Raw genomic sequence first — 21,040 nt, 5'->3', positions numbered from 1 at the left:
AGAATATATCCCACACCTGGCCGGGAGGGTCCCACGCCTACGGAGCCTCATTCATTGCTAACACAGCAGTCTGCGATCTAACCGCAAGGCAGCAGCGAGGCTGGGGGAGGGGTGCCCGCCATTGCTGAGGCTTAAGTAGGTAAACAAAGCCGCTGGGAAGCTCGAACTGGGTGGAGCCCACAGCAGCTCAAGGAAACCTGCCTGTCTCTGTAGACTCCACCTCTGGGGACAGGGCACAGATGAATAACAACAACAAAAAATCATCAGAACCTCTGCAGACGCAAACGACTCTGTCTGACAGCTTTGAGGAGAGCAGTGGATCTCCCAACACGGAGGTTGAGATCTGAGAAGGGACAGACTGCCTGCTCAAGTGGGTCCCTGACCCCTGAGTAGCCTAACTGGGAGACATCCCCCACTAGGGGCAGTCTGACACCCCACACCTCACAGGGTGGAGTACACCCCTGAGAGGAAGCTTCCAAAGGAAGAATGAGACAGGTACACTCGCTGTTCAACAATATTCTATCTTCTGCAACCTCTGCTGCTGATACCCAGGCAAACAGGGTCTGGAGTGGACCTCAAGCAATCTCCAACAGACCTACAGCTGAGGGTCCTGACTGTCAGAAGGAAAACTATCAAACAGGAAGGATACCTATACCAAAACCCCATCAGTACGTCACCATCATCAAAGACCAGAGACAGATAAAACCACAAAGATGGGGAAAAAGCAGGGCAGAAAAGCTGGAAATTCAAAAAATAAGAGCGCATCTCCCCCTGCAAAGGAGTGCAGCCCATCGCCAGCAACAGACCAAGGTGGTCAGAGAATGACTTTGAGGAGATGAGAGAAGAAGGCTTCAGTCCATCAAACTTCTCAGAGCTAAAGGACGAATTACGTACCCAGCGCAAAGAAACTAAAAATCTTGAAAAAAGAGTGGAAGAATTGACAGCTAGACTAATTAATGTAGAGAAGGTCATAAACAAAATGACAGAGATGAAAACCATGACACGTGAAATATGTGACAAATGCACAAGCTTCAGTAACCAACTCGATCAGCTGGAAGAAAGAGTATCAGTGATTGAGGATCAAATGAATGAAATGAAGCGAGAAGAGAAACCAAAAGAAAAAAGAAGAAAAAGAAATGAACAAAGCCTGCAAGAAGTATGGGATTATGTAAAAAGACCAAATCTATGTCTGATTGGGGTGCCTGAAAGTGAGGGGGAAAATGGAACCAAGTTGGAAAACACTCTTCAGGATATCATCCAGGAGAACTTCCCCAATCTAGTAGGGCAGGCCAACATTCAAATTCAGGAAATACAGAGAACGCCACAAAGATACTCCTCCAGAAGAGCAACTCCAAGACACATAATTGCCAGATTCACCAAAGTTGAAATGAAGGAAAAAATCTTAAGGGCAGCCAGAGAGAAAGGTCGGGTTACCCACAAAGGGAAGCCCATCAGACTAACAGCAGATCTCTCAGCAGAAACTCTCCAAGCCAGAAGAGAGTGGGGGCCAATATTCAACGTTCTTAAAGAAAACAATTTTAAACCCAGAATTTCATATCCAGCCAAACTAAGTTTCATCAGTGAAGGAGAAATAAAATCCTTTACAGATAAGCAAATGCTTAGAGATTTTGTCACCACCAGGCCTGCCTTACAAGAGACCCTGAAGGAAGCCCTAAACATGGAAAGGAACAACCGGTACCAGCCATTGCAAAAACATGCCAAAATGTAAAGACCATCGAGGCTAGGAAGAAACTGCATCAACTAATGAGCAAAATAACCAGTTAATATCATAATGACAGGATCAAGTCCACACATAACAATATTAACCTTAAATGTAAATGGAGTAAATGCTCCAATTAAAAGACACAGACTGGCAAACTGGATAAAGAGTCAAGACCCATCAGTCTGCTGTATTCAGGAGACCCATCTCACATGCAGAGACATACATAGGCTCAAAATAAAGGGATGGAGGAAGATCTACCAGCAAATGGAGAACAAAAAAAAGCAGGGGTTGCAATCCTAGTCTCTGATAAAACAGACTTTAAACCATCAAAGATCAAAAGAGACAAAGAAGGCCATTACATAATGGTAAAGGGATCAATTCAACAGGAAGAGCTAACTATCCTAAATATATATGCACCCAATAACAGGAGCACCCAGATTCATAAAGCAAGTCCTTAGAGACTTACAAAGAGACTTAGACTCCCATACAATAATAATGGGACTTCAACACTCCACTGTCAACATTAGACAGATCAACGAGACAGAAAGTTAACAAGGATATCCAGGAATTGAACTCATCTCTGCACCAAGCGGACCTAATAGACATCTATAGAACTCTCCACCCCAAATCAACAGAATATACATTCTTCTCAGCGCCACATCACACTTATTCCAAAATTGACCACATAATTGGAAGTAAAGCACTCCTCAGCAAATGTAAAAGAAAAGAAATTATAACAAACTGTCTCTCAGACCACAGTGCAATCAAACTAGAACTCAGGACTAAGAAACTCAATCAAAACCGCTCAACTACATGGAAACTGAACACCTGCTCCTGAATGACTACTGGGTACATAACGAAATGAAGGCAGAAATAAAGATGTTCTTTGAAACCAATGAGAACAAAGATACAACATACCAGAATCTCTGGGACACATTTAAAGCAGTGTGTAGAGGGAAATTTATAGCACTAAATGCCCACAAGAGAAAGCAGGAAAGATCTAAAATTGACACTCTAACATCACAATTAAAAGAACTAGAGAGGCAAGAGCAAACACATTCAAAAGCTAGCAGAAGGCAAGAAATAACTAAGATCAGAGCAGAACTGAAGGAGATAGAGACACAAAAAACCCTCCAAAAAATCAATGAATCCAGGAGTTGGTTTTTTGAAAAGATCAACAAAATTGACAGACCGCTAGCAAGACTAATAAAGAAGAAAAGAGAGAGGAATCAAATAGACGCAATAAAAAATGATAAAGGGGATATCACCACGGACCCCACAGAAATACAAACTACCATCAGAGAATACTATAAACACCTCTACGCAAATCACCTAGAAAATCTAGAAAAAATGGATACCTTCCTGGACACTTACACTCTCCCAAGACTAAACCAGGAAGAAGTTGAATCCCTGAATAGACCAATAGCAGGCTCTGAAATTGAGGCAACAATTAATAGCCTACCCACCAAAGAAAGTCCAGGACCAGATGGATTCACAGCTGAATTCTACCAGAGGTACAAGGAGGAGCTGGTACCATTCCTTCTGAAACTATTCCAATCAATAGAAAAAGAGGGAATCCTCCCTAACTCTTTTTATGAGGCCAACATCATCCTGATACCAAAGCCTGGCAGAGACACAACAAAAAAAGAGAATTTTAGACCAATATCCCTGATGAACATTGATGCAAAAATCCTCAATAAAATACTGGCCAACCGGATTCAGCAGCACATCAAAAACTTATCCACCATGATCAAGTGGGCTTCATCCCTGGGATGCAAGGCTGGTTCAACATTCACAAATCAATAAATGTAATCCAGCATATAAACAGAACCAAAGACAAGAAGCACATGATTATCTCAATAGATGCAGAAAAGGCTTTTGACAAAATTCAACAGCCCTTCATGCTAAAAACGCTCAATAAATTCGGTATTGATGGAAAGTACCTCAAAATAATAAGAGCTATTTATGACAAACCCACAGCCAATATCATACTGAATGGGCAAAAACTGGAAAAATTCCCTTTGAAAACTGGCACAAGACAGGGATGCCCTCTCTCACCACTCCTATTCAACATAGTGTTGGAAGTTCTGGCTAGAGCAATCAGGCAAGAGAAAGAAATAAAAGGTATTCAGTTAGGAAAGGAAGAAGTCAAATTGTCCCTGTTTGCAGATGACATGATTGTATATTTAGAAAACCCCATTGTCTCAGCCCCAAATCTCCTTAAGCTGATAAGCAACTTCAGCAAAGTCTCAGGATACAAAATTAATGTGCAAAAATCACAAGCATTCTTATACACCAGTAACAGACAAGCAGAGAGCCAAATCATGAATGAACTTCCATTCACAATTGCTTCAAAGAGAATAAAATACCTAGGAATCCAACTTACAAGGGATGTAAAGGACCTCTTCAAGGAGAACTACAAACCACTGCTCAGTGAAATCAAAGAGGACACAAACAATGGAAGAACATACCATGCTCATGGATAGGAAGAATCAATATCGTGAAAATGGCCATACTGCCCAAGTAATTTATAGATTCAATGCCATCCCCATCAAGCTACCAATGACTTTCTTCACAGAATTGGAAAAAACTGCTTTAAAGTTCATATGGAACCAAAAAAGAGCCCGCATTGCCAAGACAATCCTAAGTCAAAAGGACAAAGCTGGAGGCGTCACGCTACCTGACTTCAAACTGTACTACAAGGCTACAGTAACCAAAACAGCATGGTACTGGTACCAAAACAGAGCTATAGACCAATGGAACAGAACAGAGTCCTCAGAAATAATACCACACATCTACAGCCATCTGATCTTTGACAAACCTGAGAGAAAGAAGAAATGGGGAAAGGATTCCCTATTTAATAAATGGTGCTGGGAAAATTGGCTAGCCATAAGTAGAAAGCTGAAACTGGATCCTTTCCTTACTCCTTATACGAAGATTAATTCAAGATGGATTAAAGACTTAAATGTTAGACCTAATACCATAAAAACCCTAGAAGAAAATCTAGGTAGTACCATTCAGGACATAGGCATGGGCAAGGACTTCATGTCTAAAACACCAAAAGCAACGGCAGCAAAAGCCAAAATTGACAAATGGGATCTAATTAAACTAAAGAGCTTCTGCACAGCAAAAGAAACTACCATCAGAGTGAACAGGCAACCTACAGAATGGGAGAAAATTTTTGCAATCTACTTATCTGACAAAGGGCTAATATCCAGAATCTACAAAGAACTCAAACAAATTTACAAGAAAAAAACAAACAACCCCATCAAAAAGTGGGGAAAGGATATGAACAGACATTTCTCAAAAGAAGACATTCATACAGCCATCAGACACATGAGAAAATGCTCATCATCACTCGCCATCAGAGAAATGCAAGTCAAAACCACAATGAGATACCATCTCACACCAGTTAGAATGGCAATCATTAAAAAGTCAGGAAACAACAGGTGTTGGAGAGGATGTGGAGAAATAGGAACACTTTTACACTGTTGGTGGGATTGTAAACTAGTTCAACCATTATGGAAAACAGTATGGCAATTCCTCAAGGATCTAGAACTGGATGTACCATATGACCCAGCCATCCCACTACTGGGTATATACCCAAAGGATTATAAATCATGCTGCTATAAAGACACATGCACACGTGTGTTTATTGCGGCACTATTCCCAATAGCAAAGACTTGGAATCAACCCAAATGTCCATCTGTGACAGACTGGGTTAAGAAAATGTGGCACATATACACCATGGAATACTATGCAGCCATCAAAAAGGATGAGTTTGTGTCCTTTGTAGGGACATGGATGCAGCTGGAAACCATCATTCTTAGCAAACTATCACAAGAACAGAAACCAAACACTGCATGTTCTCACTCACAGGTGGGAACTGAACAATGAGATCACTTGGACTTGGGAAGGGGAACATCACACACTGGGGCCTGTCATGGGGAGGGGGGAGGGGGGAGCGATTGCATTGGGAGTTATACATGATATAAATGACGAATTGATGGGTGCTGACGAGTTGATGGGTGCAGCACACCAACATGGCACAAGTATACCTATGTAACAAATCTGCACGTTATGCACATGTACCCTAGAACTTAAAGTATAATAAGAAAAAAAAAAGAAAATAGAGTAGTTGAAAAAAAGGAAGAAAGTGTAAGAGAGTAATGAGGTGCTTCAAAAATATCAGGTCAACCTTGGTTGAAAGTGAGCATCTTTTTGTTTTTACAATGTGCTATAATGAATGACCTCTGGGAAAAATCTAGTAGTTGACACAGTTGAAAAATTATTTATTATTATTATACTGTAGTACTTAGAAAACTTAATTATATTTTTTCATAAAATTATAGTAATAAATTTTGGATATAAGTTAGGATTTATTTCCATATTCTAGAAGTGCATTTTTTGATGATGTTATTCATCTTCGTCAAAATATTGATTTTAATACTCAGCCACTTGGTATCTGGACAAAATATATATTTGGTGCTCTTTACTTGGAATGTAACTAATTCAATTTATACCTATAGAGGTAGAATTTATAGAAGCTCAACTTTCAAATGCTACCCATCAACAGACTGGGTCTTAAGTTGTGGGTTTTCATAATCCATATGAAAACCTCTCAAAGGGAATCTGACAGACTTTGAAACTGAGTCTCAGAGACATTAAGTTTTTTACTCAATGACACCCCTTGGTAAATGACAGATTCACATGTAAGTCTATTAAATTTCAAAGATTGCATTCTTTTTCATTATACTGCATTCATCTTCTACATATCTCTATTGTTGCTTATAAGTGTTAATTATATTATAAATATTATAAGTGTTAATATTTACTATATTAACTGTGTTATAACTATTGTTAATATGTCTGCATTTTCTGCTAAACTCAAGATGAGGATCATATCTTACTCATCTAGATATACCCAGTATCTAGCACAGTGTCTGGCATATAGTAGATATTGATTAAATTGTTGAATAAATAATGTATTGGATACCCAATATATGGGAATATGGATCCCTATACTTTCAATTTACAGATGAGGATACTGAGACTCAGAGAGACTGAGTGCTATACTCAACCTTACATAGTCTATTATTAGTAGAGAAGATTCAGATATTTGAATCAAATTCCATCCTTTCTATGTACATATGTACTTACTACTTTTGATGCTAAAGTGACAGCTTTTTTGTAAATTAGAGAGGCTAATAATTATTTCATACGTTCATAGTGCTGATCTGATTTAATAAAACAAAATGAGAACTTTGCTTGAAAGACAATCTTCTGGGACTTTTCTCCTTTCTTTTGTGTCTCCTTTAGATGATATGTTAACAGGCTAATGTAGTTTCCTTTTACTTTAATGTTGAAGACTGTCTTTAACTAGGCACAGTGCCTGGCCATCCATGGAGGGCATGTACTGTGTTGAATGAATTCTGGTATCAGCATATTCTTGCCCGAATCATCCCAAGTAATTAGTTTCATGGAATGTTGCCTGGTCGGCATATTCGCACCCCTATCTTCTCATTGCTAGCATTTCCAGAAATGCTTATCATACAGGATAGGTACAATTAGGACAGAATAACATTTTAATATAATACTTGCTATGTTCAGTCAAACTCTCCACATTCATGCCTCTGTATTTCTGATCCTGGGAATATCTAACAGTCTGCAAGATGGCCAGAGATAGCAGAAGTTATTCTAGTCAGCCTTCCTGCCCTGTATCACAGGCTCTTCTGCCTGTGGCTTCTGGTTAGGTTGACCCAATGTTCTTTTTCCTCCCACCCTGACCCCAGCAGAAGATTAAGGCAGTCGATGCTCTATGCCTCTGCTGTCCAGTCCAGGAGCCACCACCACTTGTGGCTACTGAGCACTTGAAATGTGGCAAGTCCAACATGAGATGTGCTGTAAATATAAAATACACACTCAACTTGGAACACTGGATGGGAAAAACAGACTGTAGAATATCTCATTAATACATTTTCGATCAATTAAATGTTGATGTGACATATTGGATTAAAATAGGTTATGAAAATTAATTTCCCTTGTTTATTTTTAGAAAATGTGGTTTCTAGAAAAGTTTCAATGCCATTTTTGGGCCTCATTATCTTTCTGTGAAACAGCACTGGTCTATAAATTCTTCCCCTGCTGGGCACTTGAAACTTGGCTCTCTCCTCATCCCTTCAGTCCTAGATGTGGTAGCAGCTCTCCTGCTGCTAGTTCTGGGTTCCTGCACTATCCTTAGCAGTTCCCCATAGCCTACCCACCCCTTAATATTGTCATTAGCTATGTTGTAAATAATCCTTCCTGGAATTATACCTGATAACTCTGTTTCTGTTGGGATCCTGATTGATACAATGACTATCTGACACAAGCTGGGAGATGATCAAATTAATTACGGCCTCTACCTTTGGCTGCAGAAATTATTAGAAACAAAGCATTATCCATCTATTCTTATCTAATTTAAAATGACTATAAAAGATAAGTATGTGAAAGTATTTTTATTATGTTGTTGTTTACATTATCATATTTATCTTCCTCCCCAGCCCTCACTTTGATTAAACCTATACCCTTAATAAGAATGAAAAGATTTGAAACTGATGTTTTGCTGTATAGAAAACCACTAGCTCAAATGTTTTTTAAACATATAAAGCCTCCTTTGGTGTTTGTCTACCCAATCATATCCAAAACATTGATAAGGCCAAGAAAATGGTTTGGGAGGATGATATAATAATACTAATGATAGTACTACCACTACTGATAATACTAACCACACTTTTGCATATACAATATTTCCGATCATTGTAGTTTAGATCAGATTGTGTGTGTCATAGTAAACAGAAATATAAGAGGAAAAATAAGATGGAGGATTGGGATGAAATTAAATTATTTCTTTACTCATCCCTTCAGCAACAATAATACCACACATCCTGTTGTAGCTTTTGTAGAAGTAAGAGCCATTTGTGATCTAGTTCACAGTAGGAGATTAGAAATGGCGATTCTGGTAGCCTCAATATTTACTTCTTAAAATACTTCTCGATTTATTTTTATCATAATAAAATTTGCCAGCGATACTTTTTTATTTCTAGGATCACCAAATGTTTTTGTGGGGAATGTTTTTGTTGTTTTTCCAAGTTGACACAAGATGAAAAATTCTGGATGTGAAAATATCTTGCCTTTGTATAGGCTAGTCACTTTCCAACTCTGTTCCCAGGAACTCCAGGGTTCCCTGGTTTAGGGGAATGCAGACCATGCAGGAAGGAGGCCACACAGTTTGGGCCCCAGCCCCTTCACCTCACCACCCTCTCCTTTAGCCAGAGTACCTCTGATTTTACACACTTAAGACCCACATGTTTTAAAAAAGGTTAACTTTGCTCAAAAAATTTTAAATTCCCTGCTATGAGAACATTCCTCTACCTTCTCCTCATTCTCTTCCTTCTTATTCCAGTAAAACATCACCTGGTATTTGGTAGGGCAGGAGCAATTTTCTCATTATAAATGAGGAAACATAAGTTCAGAAAGTTGAAGTGAGATTGTCCAAGGTCACAGAAAAAGAAAAGTAATTGGATGGACCTAGATCCAGATCTCCTACTCACATTCAGAGTTCTTGGCCATGTACCCCAGTGCCCCCCCTTCTGGAGTGACACTGATCCGTGTGAAACTGAGAAAACCATCAGAAAGGGGATCTAGATGAAGACATTTCTAAATGACACTACCGCAAGTAACTGAACACAAACACAAATCAGGACTTAATTGCTTATGTTGTAAAGTACTGGATAGCTCCTTCAAGGCACCTGCTGTATGAGGCCACATCCTTCCAAAAAGGTCTTATGCCTTGCAGGTCAAAGACTTCTCGTCCTGGAACAGGGTCACCTGCTGACAATTACAGCTGATTGGATTAGAAATGGGGGGTAGTCTGGCAAGGCAACTCTAACCACGTGGAGTTCTTCCTCTTGGTTGGGGAATGGCTGATTCAATCAGGTTCCTTCCCTTTAAGAGTTTGAATAATGAAACATGTGGACAGTGGCAAGAAAACTCACAGAAATAAGGTAGTATGAAGAAACCATAAAGTAGAGAGAAGGAGATAACAGTTAACCCATTGAGCAGGAGAGTTGAGAAGCTGAGTCAGAGTTTTTGAGTCATTTGTAGTGGTACCTATATTGCTGTGTCTCCCCATCTTTGTTCTGTGACAGTATGTTTTATCTTGAAATTGGTCATCATGGGGGATTTTTACACAACAGAAACTGGGAAAAACCTCAAATCAGGGATCACCCCTCACAGAATCTGTTGTTAAACCATTTATTAGCACGCCACCATGCAAAGCACTTGAGTAGGCAGTGATGGATGCCTCTTAGGAGGGAGGGTTATGGGAGTTCCTGTTGGGTTGCTGGAGCTATCACTGTGTATGCAGAGGCATCCTAATCTCTGTGAGCCGTATGGAACACGAATCTCTGTGAGCAGTATGCTGGCTGTGTGGACATTATCTTCCTTCCTTTCAAGCTCTAACTCTCCATTTAAGGTAGCTCAAATATCTCTGCTTTTACAGCCTGAAAGAGCTTAACTGTCTTCATGGTGCTGAGCAACTGATTTAGCTGACATTCACACCTCTATTGGTGCTTTGGCATCATTTTTACCTGGGGATTCCAACCTTTTAAAACTCAGTGTGGATATACTGGTGTACTGATCCAGTTAGAAAATTCACAGGATTTCCTTTGTCAAATATAAAAGCCAGCAGGGCTTTGTTTTTGAACGATCGGTGTTAGCAAGGTTCTTGCTGTGTTTATTTGCAACCTATGAAATAAACTTCAGCATGCCAATGTGTTTCCTGGGTTTGTTTCTGACAATTGTTACAATAGAAAAAATTACTAAGACCGGGTTGGTGGTGTTGGGAATCACATTTTTTATTAAGAAAGTCATGCCTATCAGTCTAAGTCAGGCTGTGAGTCTTCTCCCCCATGAGGGCTCCTTCCTTCTCTCTTTGGTTTGTCTTCCTCACCTTGTTAATATGTCTGACTCAAAAGCTCTCCTGTTCTAGGAAGCCTTCCCCAATATTGCATTAAATGCAGCGATCTCTATTTTTGACTTTTCTCTGTTTCCTTAATGCATTCCCATTCACATTTCTCAATATATTCATATTTAAGTGGTTCTTAAGTGTTTTTCATGTCTGTAGTGTTTTTTGCTCCAGTTAAATGACAAATTGCTCGGTGACAGAGAAACTACTTTTCCTTTCCTTTTGCTGCTGTCTATAGGTAATGACCAATTTGTGGTTATTAAATAATCATAAAAATATTTATAACTTTTTTAAAGCATTTATTCAGTGCCTCATATAAGCGAGACATGTATTCTATATTAGCTCAATAAATCTTTAGAGCAATTCTTGGAGGCAGATATTACTATCCCCATTTTACAGATGAAGACGTTGAAATTCAGAATAGTTAACTAATTGCTTAAGGTTATATAGCCTATGCAACTGGGAATGTATCACCACTGTTCTAGCTTTGGGAAAAGATTGGTTTTCTTTAATTCTTTTCAAGTACAGATAGTTTTCCCTCCACGAAACCAGCATCCCATGTGAAAAAGAGACAATTATGATAGGAGACACAGTCTTGGCTATCAAATGATCTCATTCCCTGGTCAAGTCTCCTGTGTTTTTTCCCTTCCTTTAGACTGGATGACACTTTGCTAGTATTTTCCTTTGATTACTGAAAGTAGGGTTTCTGCTCCAGAGTCTGTGCCTCTGGTGGCCCACCCTGCTTTGGGTACCTTCCACAAAAGTTTCTAAGTCCTTCTCTGAAGCCTGGGCCTGGCCAGGGCTGGCAATGCCAACTGAGCAGGGCGCCTTGGGGCTAGACTGGAATCTAAGTCGGCCTTGATCCTAGCTCTCTTTTGGGGCACTCTTTGACCCTCTCTGCTGCACAAGGTGTTCAGTCAAGGAGCTCTGGGATTCCTGCCTATGATGTTGCCCCAGGGCACCATGACTGAGCCCAGTCTTAGGACAGCAGCCTGCTGAGAAGATGGCTCCTGCTGCTTGGCATGGTATTTTTTTTTTTTCATGAAATTGCCAGGATGGTGCTGATGGATTGATTTTGGGTAATTTTCATGTCAAACACAGGATGGAGAATCTTTACGTTCATTGATTAGATAATAAACAAATACACAAGTACCTCTTCTCTACCCATTATTGTAAATGTTTATTGATAAGTCACTGTACTCACCTGAGTCCATGAATTTTGTAATATATTTTAAGTCAGATTCTTATATAGGCAGAGCCACTTTACAAAATATTTGCCTGGGGCTCTGCATACTCTAGGCATAACCTTACCCTTTAGGGAAGAGTAGCCTGGCTCTCCTCTCATTCTAAATAGAAAGCAGATTTCTATCCATCTATTGTGGCTTTAGCTTTTGAATTCCAAAATCTTTGGCTTTTGAAGATTAAAAAAGAAAACTCTGGCTTTTAAGAATATGGTTTCTGGAAGGGGAAGACAGAGTTGGGGAGAAAGTATTGAAAGTCAAAAAACTTACACTGAAGTACATTATATTACAGTATGCTATGGTTTGGATATCCTTGCCAAAACTTATGTTGAAATTGAATTGCCATTGTGGCGGTATTGGGAGGTAGGACCGTTAAGAAGTGATGAGGTCAAGGGAGTGTCATCCTCGTGAATGGGTCAACTGTAGTGGGAGCTTCTTTGTTATAAAAGCAAGGCTTCTTTCACATGGGCTCCCTTGCCTTTGCACCCTTCAGCCATAGGATGACCCTTACCAGATGTTGGCACCATGCTCAGACATCTCAGCCTCCAGAACCATGAGCCAAGTAAATCTCTGTTCTTTATAAATTACTCAGTTTGTAGCATTCCGTTATAGCAGCAGAAAATAGACTAAGACGCAGTATTACAGTGAAATACATCAGCTCTTACATGCAGTGGAATGTATCAGGTTATTGCATTACAAACCAGGCTGGTGTGATTACAAAGACTGTGCTCCTTATGTCTCATGACACAGATACCAACTTTATTCTAAGACTTGTGATGTAACTTAGAGCAAATCATGGAAGTTTTCTAAACCTCAGTTTCCTCATCCAAAAAGGAGGATAAGAATAGTAGTTTTCTTATAGAGTTAAAAATTAAATTATTTTGTCTTACATTTGTAAAAGGAAGTTTTGATCAACACTGCATTTTTGGTAAGCACAGCTCTAGGCCTCACTTCAGTGCCACAGTAATCTTTGCATCTGGTGCTCAGTGCTGGGGTGTGTGCAGTAGATACTCATTGTTGCTTCATAAATGAATAAACAAGTCCATTGTGAAGGATGAGCCAGTGGGAAAGCACAAAGACAGAGAGATGAAATTTCTTAGCAGTCATTGCAGAGTATATGAAAATGACGTGAAATTCCTATCAGCTACCAATTTGCAGGAAATACAGGGGATGGGAGAACAGGTGAAACAACACTACAAGGAAGCAATCAGCAAGATCCAGACTGTGAAAAACCCTATGGTTTGTTTAAAAAATGAATTCCAAGAAGGAAAAAAAGAATAGCAACCTGGACTAAAGAGACATGAGACCTATTGGCTAGTCACAATGTATGAAATATGCTGGAACCTTTTTAAACATTTTATTTAATTACTTTTAATTGACAAATAAAAATTGTATATATTGACTGGGCATAGTGCCTCATGTCTATGATCCCAGCACTTTGAGAATCTGAAGTGGAATGATTGCTTGGGGTCAGGAATTCAGGACCAGCCTGGACAAGATAGTGAGATCCTATCTCTACAAAAAATTTAAAAATTAGCCAGGTATGGTGGTACATGGATGTAGTTTCAGCTGCTCTAGAGGCTGAGGCAGGAGGATTGCTTGAACCCAAGAGTTCGAGGCTACGGTGAGCTATAATGATACTACTGCACTCCAGCCTGGGTGACAGAGTGAGACCCCATCTCTATTTTTTTAAAACTTATACATTTGTTGTGTACAACATGATGTTTTGAAACATGTATACATTGTAGAATAACTCAGTTGAGCTAATTGACATGTATTAATTTCAAATTTAAAAATTATGAGTCAATTGGGGAAATTTGAACAGTAACTGGATATTTGTGGGTGTTAGGTAATGACTATGAATTCTAATGTAATAATGGTATTGGGTAAAAATTTTTGGAATACTGCAATATTTATGGATGAATTGATGATATGGGATTTACTTCAGTAATCTGGGACTTGGAGTATTGGTGTGTTATAGATAAAACAAGATTGACCAGAATTATTGCAGCAAGGTGGTGCCTACATAGAGATTTATGCTATTCTTTCATCTTTTATGTGTTTGAAACTTTCCATAATAAAAAGTAAACATGTAAATTATAAAAAGCAAATAAAAAACAAAAATAGAAAGTTCTATTAAAAACAATTAAACGTTCTTTCCATTTAGTGGTAATTATTCTTAAGGACTGTTTGGTCAGAATTTTTGATTAAATCTTATGATTACCAAATTTCTTTTTCATCATTCTTTCATATATTTTTCAACCTTTTTCCTCAGTCTTTTTCATCGTTCCTTCATATATTTTTTTCCCAAACTGAATTAGCTGATAAACTGTATAGTTCCTGTACTGATGTCTTAATATGCATCAAAAGAGAAAACTCGGAACTTTTCTACTTACCTTTCATATTGAATATAACATACAGGAAATAAAAGAACATCACACATTGCACTTCACAGAGGCAGATGAGTGTAAAGCTCCTGTTGGGGGTGACATTCCTCCCCACCACCCCACCAGGTTTTCCCCATCACCTACCCACAGAAGGTAGGTATAAACCCTTTACGCCCTGCCTCTCCATTCCTGAAAGACCGTGCCCAATGTCTGCTCTTGACCAGGAAACTTGCTGGTTGCAATGAGAGTTCTAGGTAGGTAAGCTGCTGGCCTTTGATCCCTTCCTCACCTTGTGACCACAGGCTTATGTATGGATCTGAGCTATTCCCTATGACTCTGACTGACCACTTGGGATTCCTATGGTTGGGTTGTCTGTGAAATCCCCATTCATTTTTCTTCTTTTTGTGTACGGGTGCTGCCACCTAAGATTTTCTCAGAGTGGACAGGGCCTGTGGCTGAGGCAAGAAATCGAGGGCCCAACTCTACTTGAAAACTTAGTGATTTTGGCTGAGTCACCTGACCTCTGTCTTCAACTTCTTGTCTTAAAATCAGGTGTAATATTAACTTGTTCCCATGTTTGCTGTAGGGCCTAGTGACATAACTGATATATTAATAAAAGCCAAAAAGTGGTAGGATGGAATTTCACACCAAAACAGTCTGTATAAAATGTTCACATGGGAAATGAATTTACTATTGAAAAAAATCTATGAATATTTCCTACAGTTTTAAAGAGAATAAGGCCATCCTTCTAGGTTAATTATCTTGCTGAGAGGAAATAAATTATAGATCCCCAAGGCCCAAATGGTTTTGCCTAGATTAGAAGACTCTACCTACTCTCCCAAAAAAGATAAATTATGTTCTTAATAATTATGAATTATAATTAAAATTGAATTTTGCCAGAGGACTCTGGTGAAATGTTGGTCTTTTAGAAATGAATTTCTTCTTGAAGTCTTAGAAAATTAGTAACTCTAACTAGCAGAGGAGTTAGACGTTCTAAATATTTAATTGAAAATATTTATTGTATTTTGTTTGCATTAATGTTATATAAATTTGATAAAAGTGACTATTTTTGGTTGAGCTTAGTTTATTTGCATATTGAATAGAAGGCAGAATTTTATTCTATTATTGACAAATTTTGACTACAGAATTAAAAAAAATACCATATCCCTTATTTTATTTTGTACTTGAGAAAATGCAAAAGTACATTACTTTCAAATACTGAGGTTTTTCTTATATATGCAGTGAAAACCTCTTCATATAAACTTCTTTACATTAGGTCTGAAAGACTGAAGTTTACATATAACTTAAAAGTTACTTCTTTTTAGTATTGTTGATATTCCTTAAACAGTTCTTGACTTTTTCCACTGAAGTAGCATGCTCTAAATAAACACAAACATGCAAGTGGTGCCCTTTTTTCAGGCTTTGGTTTTCTTTTGACCTGGATCAAAGCCAAGCAAAAGGAAAGTGTAAGAGTTCTGACCTTTGATGGCAATGGACTATATAAGAATGTCATCTCTGACTGCGTATGAGGCTAGCCTTGGCTGCAAATTGGTGTCCACAAGAGTGGCTGAGGCTTTACTGTTAGTGGTTAGGTTTTAGGCAAAAGAGAAAATGGATTTGCAAGACAAAGAAAAAAAAAAGAAATATTACCAGGTGGCACTGAAATCGCATCACACTGCATATCTTTTACTAGATTTTTGTGGCTATCAAAATTCTGTAGGTGAGTATGATGCATTTGGTTAAGGTCTTCTGTAAGATGGCTGAATGTGCTATGAGTCAGTATGATCAGCACATTTAGGATGTTTTGCTTACAGAATATCTCATGGGCTTTAGGGAAATGATGATGGTCAAAATCACTTTTGTGAGTGTTTTATGGGCACATACAATATTATCACTATCTAAAATCACCTTTTTTTGTTACTGTTGTTGCTTAAGTGTTTGCCTCTTTTTCTTCCACCATTATGTAAACTTTAAGAGAGCAGGGACTTTTATCTACTGCTGGATGCCTGGTGCCTAAAACACACTGGTTCAGTAAATATTTATTGACTGACTGCCACTAGGGGTAATTACATATTTGGACTGTATACTGGAGTGACGTAGGCATTACCAATAATACAGAGATAAACATAGGGTCAACTTAAAAAACATAGGATAAAACTTAAAATAATTCTTAGTGAACTATGAGACTATACTCAAGAAAGAGAGCAGAAGAGATTCTTTTAATGAACTATGTTTGCAATAGACAAGTTCAGAGCTTGAAAATTTTCATAGTAGATGGATGATGAGAAGGACGAAGTTTGGAAGGAAGTGGTTTGGCAGATGAATAGACAACCCATAATCAGATATATAGGGCAAAAAGGAAGTGTCTAAGGAGGAGGGAATGACTGGAGAGTGGAAGAAGAGGGAAGCAGGATAGAAAGCTCAATCTGAGTTAAGGAAACATTGGAAGGCCAATTCCCAGAAACACCACGATGGATGATGTTGACCAACCAGGCCAGAAACTTAATTTTGATTTGGAAGGCAATACAAAATCAAAGGAGAGCTTTAGATATGTAAAATCGTTACAGCAGAGGATTACTTTGTAGGCAATATTTGAAACTGATTTTAAAAGTGAGGGAGAAGACTGTGATTATCATCACAGAAAGTATGTTTTTTATATGTAAGGACAGCATTAACCTGTATTGCAAAGTTAGGTTATTATTTCAGTCCTGGTATATCACCAGAAGCTGAAAAAATTGCTTCAACAGCAAATGTGAAATGGCTGTGTTGGGCAACCACAGGTATTAAATCCAGGAAACAGAAATTGGCTATCTTTCAATATTTGTAATGAAAAATATAACTATTTTCCTTTACTTTTTCCAATCTTAATAAATCTTTACTCTAACTTCTTTTTAAGATATTTTTTATACATCTACTTCCTTTGCAAGTTTTCAATTCGTGTGTAAGACCGAAAGTATTTGAATTAAGTTTCTCTGGGGGATGATTTGAAAAAAGGAATCAAATACAACTGTTTTTTGGCAGTATACTACTTTGGTCCTCTGATAGTTTTGTATTATCCATTTTTTAGATTGAATTTCTTTTTAGACCAGGGACTGAGTGTAAAATCTAAATGAGGAAAAACATTTTTAAAGCATGATAGTGTATGCATTGTAAATATAATTATATATTGTGAACCAAGACAATAGGCTTTTGATTATTTAACCTCTTTCAATGTGTAGCAATGAACTAAGAGCTACTATTTAATGGGTTTCTATATATGAGGGTTTTGCATACCTAATTTCCAGTCCTTGCAGCAGTTTACGGAAGTACTCTGGGCCTCAGTGTTTGGACCTGTTTTCTCTTACCACCCTTTTCTTAGAATTTGGATAAAATTTGGGTCACATTAATACCTCTTAAATTATACTTTAGAATGTAAAAACCTAGCATACCATTCAGAGTGTACACTATATACCATACATGTAAAATATTAATAACTATTATCATTTGTTTAGATACAAGTACCATGCATTATGCTAAGTGCTTGACATGAATTATCAATTTGAATTCTCCCTAGCACTCTGTGGGATGGTCAACATATTATGGGATGATGACAACTGGTTCTCTCAAGTTCATGCAGCTGGGTCCTGAAACCTCTCTGACTTCAGATTCATACTCTCAGTCCTAGGATAGATTGCTTTCCATCACAGCTGTTGTTCCACTTGATTTGTTTTGTAAAGGTTCTTTCTATCTAGAATCTTTTAATGGGAGCTGAGCCATCACCTAGTCTGAGCCTTTCATGTGGTAAATGAGAAAACAGTGATTTGGAGAGGATAGATAGCCACCAAATGTCACCTAGAGACAGCTCTGGGAATGAAACAAAGGTTTTCTCACTTTCTGTCCTGACGTCTTCTGTCTCTATACTGTTTTTCTCCTGTCTTTAAGTTGGTTAGAAATGAAGCATTCTTATGATTATCATTTTTTCTTAAAATAATAAATCAGTATAAAACTACAAGCGACCAGCATTATTTAAAGACTGTTAAACAAGGTCAACATGTCCAATTTTGCATTCCAATCACAGAGGCATGGATTCAGTATGCAGTCTGAGGCCAGGCATTCAACCTGTACAGCAGCTCCCAAAGGGTGGAAAGTAAAGGGAGACCATCAACATCAGGCTATTTGTACAATATTTTCCCTGAATTTTGAGACATGGCAAGAGATTGGTTCTGTAGTTTCTCAGATTCCTGACTGCCCCCATTAAGGCTTTAGCATTTGCTTCTGAATTAAATAACCACTGAATGATGCTTTATTGACAAAAGTGGCCAATCTGCTGAAACAGAGGAGTGTAAAGGATATTAACAGCTGCATAGATACAAGAGGGACTGTACACATGTGGGCATTCACTGTCCTTACCTTAGGCTGCTTTCACAGCTGCATACTACACATGTACAGAGTTGCAAAATATAACAGTTTAACACGTATTTCAAGTAACGTTTTGTGTAGACTCAGCTAATTTCTTTTTATGTTGAATGGGGCTGTTGGCAAAATGTTATCACTAAAGAATGCTTTAAAAACAGGGTTAATGCAAAAACTCAAGAAAGGTAACTGAGGAGTATATTCATTAGTAATCTTCAGGAAGTATCACTACTACCATATTCCTGCTGCATAGTGGGCATATTTTTCATTTTGCTTTAACTCTAACTAAGAAAACATTCTTCCAGTAGTTGAGGATATAGAAAATGTAGAACAGAGTCAGAGAGCATGGCATTGTGGACTCTGGGCATTCCTGAGTAAATAAGTGAAACACGCAGCATCTTATAGTTCTTTGCTCTTTAGCAATGCAGTGGCAGAGGTCTGCGCATTTGAGGCAACTTGTAACATATATGGAGAAGAAATCAATGTCAGCTTAGACCAACAAGGGACAAACAGTGTGTGACACACAGAGGAGGCTCAGGTAAGACAAAGAGAAAATATTAATTAATACCAAATCTGAAGAGATATTTCCTTCAGCTACTCTTAAAGAATGGTTTTTACCAGGTTGTTGTCTAGGAGGATCAGGAAATGGATAGCAGACACTCACTGTAAACACTTTATTCATTTTTTGGTGTTAATTAGTGCTAAGACATAAGTGGGTATAATTCTTATAATTCTCTGGGCTCAATCCTTCTCAGCAAGGCTGTCAGCAGTCTATTGACTCTGTGAAAGGATCCCTGCAGGACAGGTGAGAGGCAGGCTTGTCTTGGTCCCTACTGGATTATTCAGGTCAAGACTCTAATGCCTAAAGTGGCAACCTAACCTATGGTTGGCAATGACCCATATACAATTTATGTTTATGTGAATGTGCTACACCTTATAAACACAAACATTTTGGATCCAAATAGCTTAAAATTTGTTTCGCAAGTAGAAAGATATAAGGATCTTCTTATTGTCTTCATTATACCGGAGGGATATCCTTTATCGTTCATTATTGCTTCATGTTTTCCCAGTTTTCTTATTTTCATCTGTGCATCTATATTTATATCACTTCTCATTGTGGCTTTTATAGATACAGTCTTGACTCTAAACTATTCTTAAATAGTCTAGGTATTTTAAAATATGTGTCATGTTACTCTTTAAGTACCTTCTTTTTCCTGAGTTTCACAGCAATCAAAAACAAAGAAAATGATGTCTGACCTACTGTATATATCAAAACACAATATTCAATTGGATACAAATTCATTAGTACTTTCATTTGCGTTTGAAACCATGACAGAGGTTTAAGTATAAGGCATTAGTGTATTGTGGCAGATTGCTGTGCCTTCCATAGTCCACCCTGCTCTTCCTGGGCTCACAGCAGCCTAGCTAAAGAAGCTGGCAGTGGTCACTTGACTCAGTTCTCACTGAAATGTGATTGAAAGATGTGTATGACTTCCATCCCACTTGCTTGGAAGGAAATTGCTTGTCTTGGACGCTTTCCCTTTCCCATTCATGCAAGCTGGAATCTCGATGTAACTCTTCTTGATTTCGACTTGCAATGAGGACAATGGATAATGTTTTCAAATTTCCCATGGATATTAATGTTTGGGATTCAGGATGAAGTTACCTCAGGAATTCCCCAAGTCACAAGTTATTCTATATTTTTAAAATCACTCTTTGTGTGTTTTTAAATTTAATGAGTGATCATAATAATAGCAACCAAAAGTATATATTTTTAATGATAAGGTTATGCTAAAAGCTTCAGAGATTTTTTTTGTTAAGAAGACATAATGATAAATACATGATTTATTATTACCATGAACCAATATGTAGTGACAAAATTATATACTTCTGTAGCTTATAGAAATAACCTTTACCTGATATAGACCCTGATAATGGAAAATGTTAAAAAATGAATATTAATACAATAATAATTCCAAATCAAAATTATCAAAAAGAAAAGATATGATCATAAATATTTGAGATTTAAAAATATTTTAAAACACACAGAGCACCAACTGTCCTGATAGTCTTACTGTTTTTTTGTGATAATGAAGTTACAAAAACTTTTCTTTCCTATTGTGTTGACATTGTTTGAATGATTAAAATTTTGTCCAAAAGCATCTTCAGTTTGATTTTTAGGGTACATGTGGCTTCACATAAGCTCATATGCTTTTTTTTTTTTATTATACTTTAAGTTCTGTGACACATGTACAGAACGCGCAGGTTTGTTACATAGGTATACATACGC

The sequence above is a fragment of the Trachypithecus francoisi genome, unplaced genomic scaffold (genome assembly GCF_009764315.1).
Source record: "Trachypithecus francoisi isolate TF-2019V2 unplaced genomic scaffold, Tfra_2.0 Lachesis_group15, whole genome shotgun sequence".
Lineage (NCBI taxonomy): Eukaryota > Metazoa > Chordata > Mammalia > Primates > Cercopithecidae > Trachypithecus > Trachypithecus francoisi.
Note: the sequence above shows the minus strand (reverse complement) of the source record.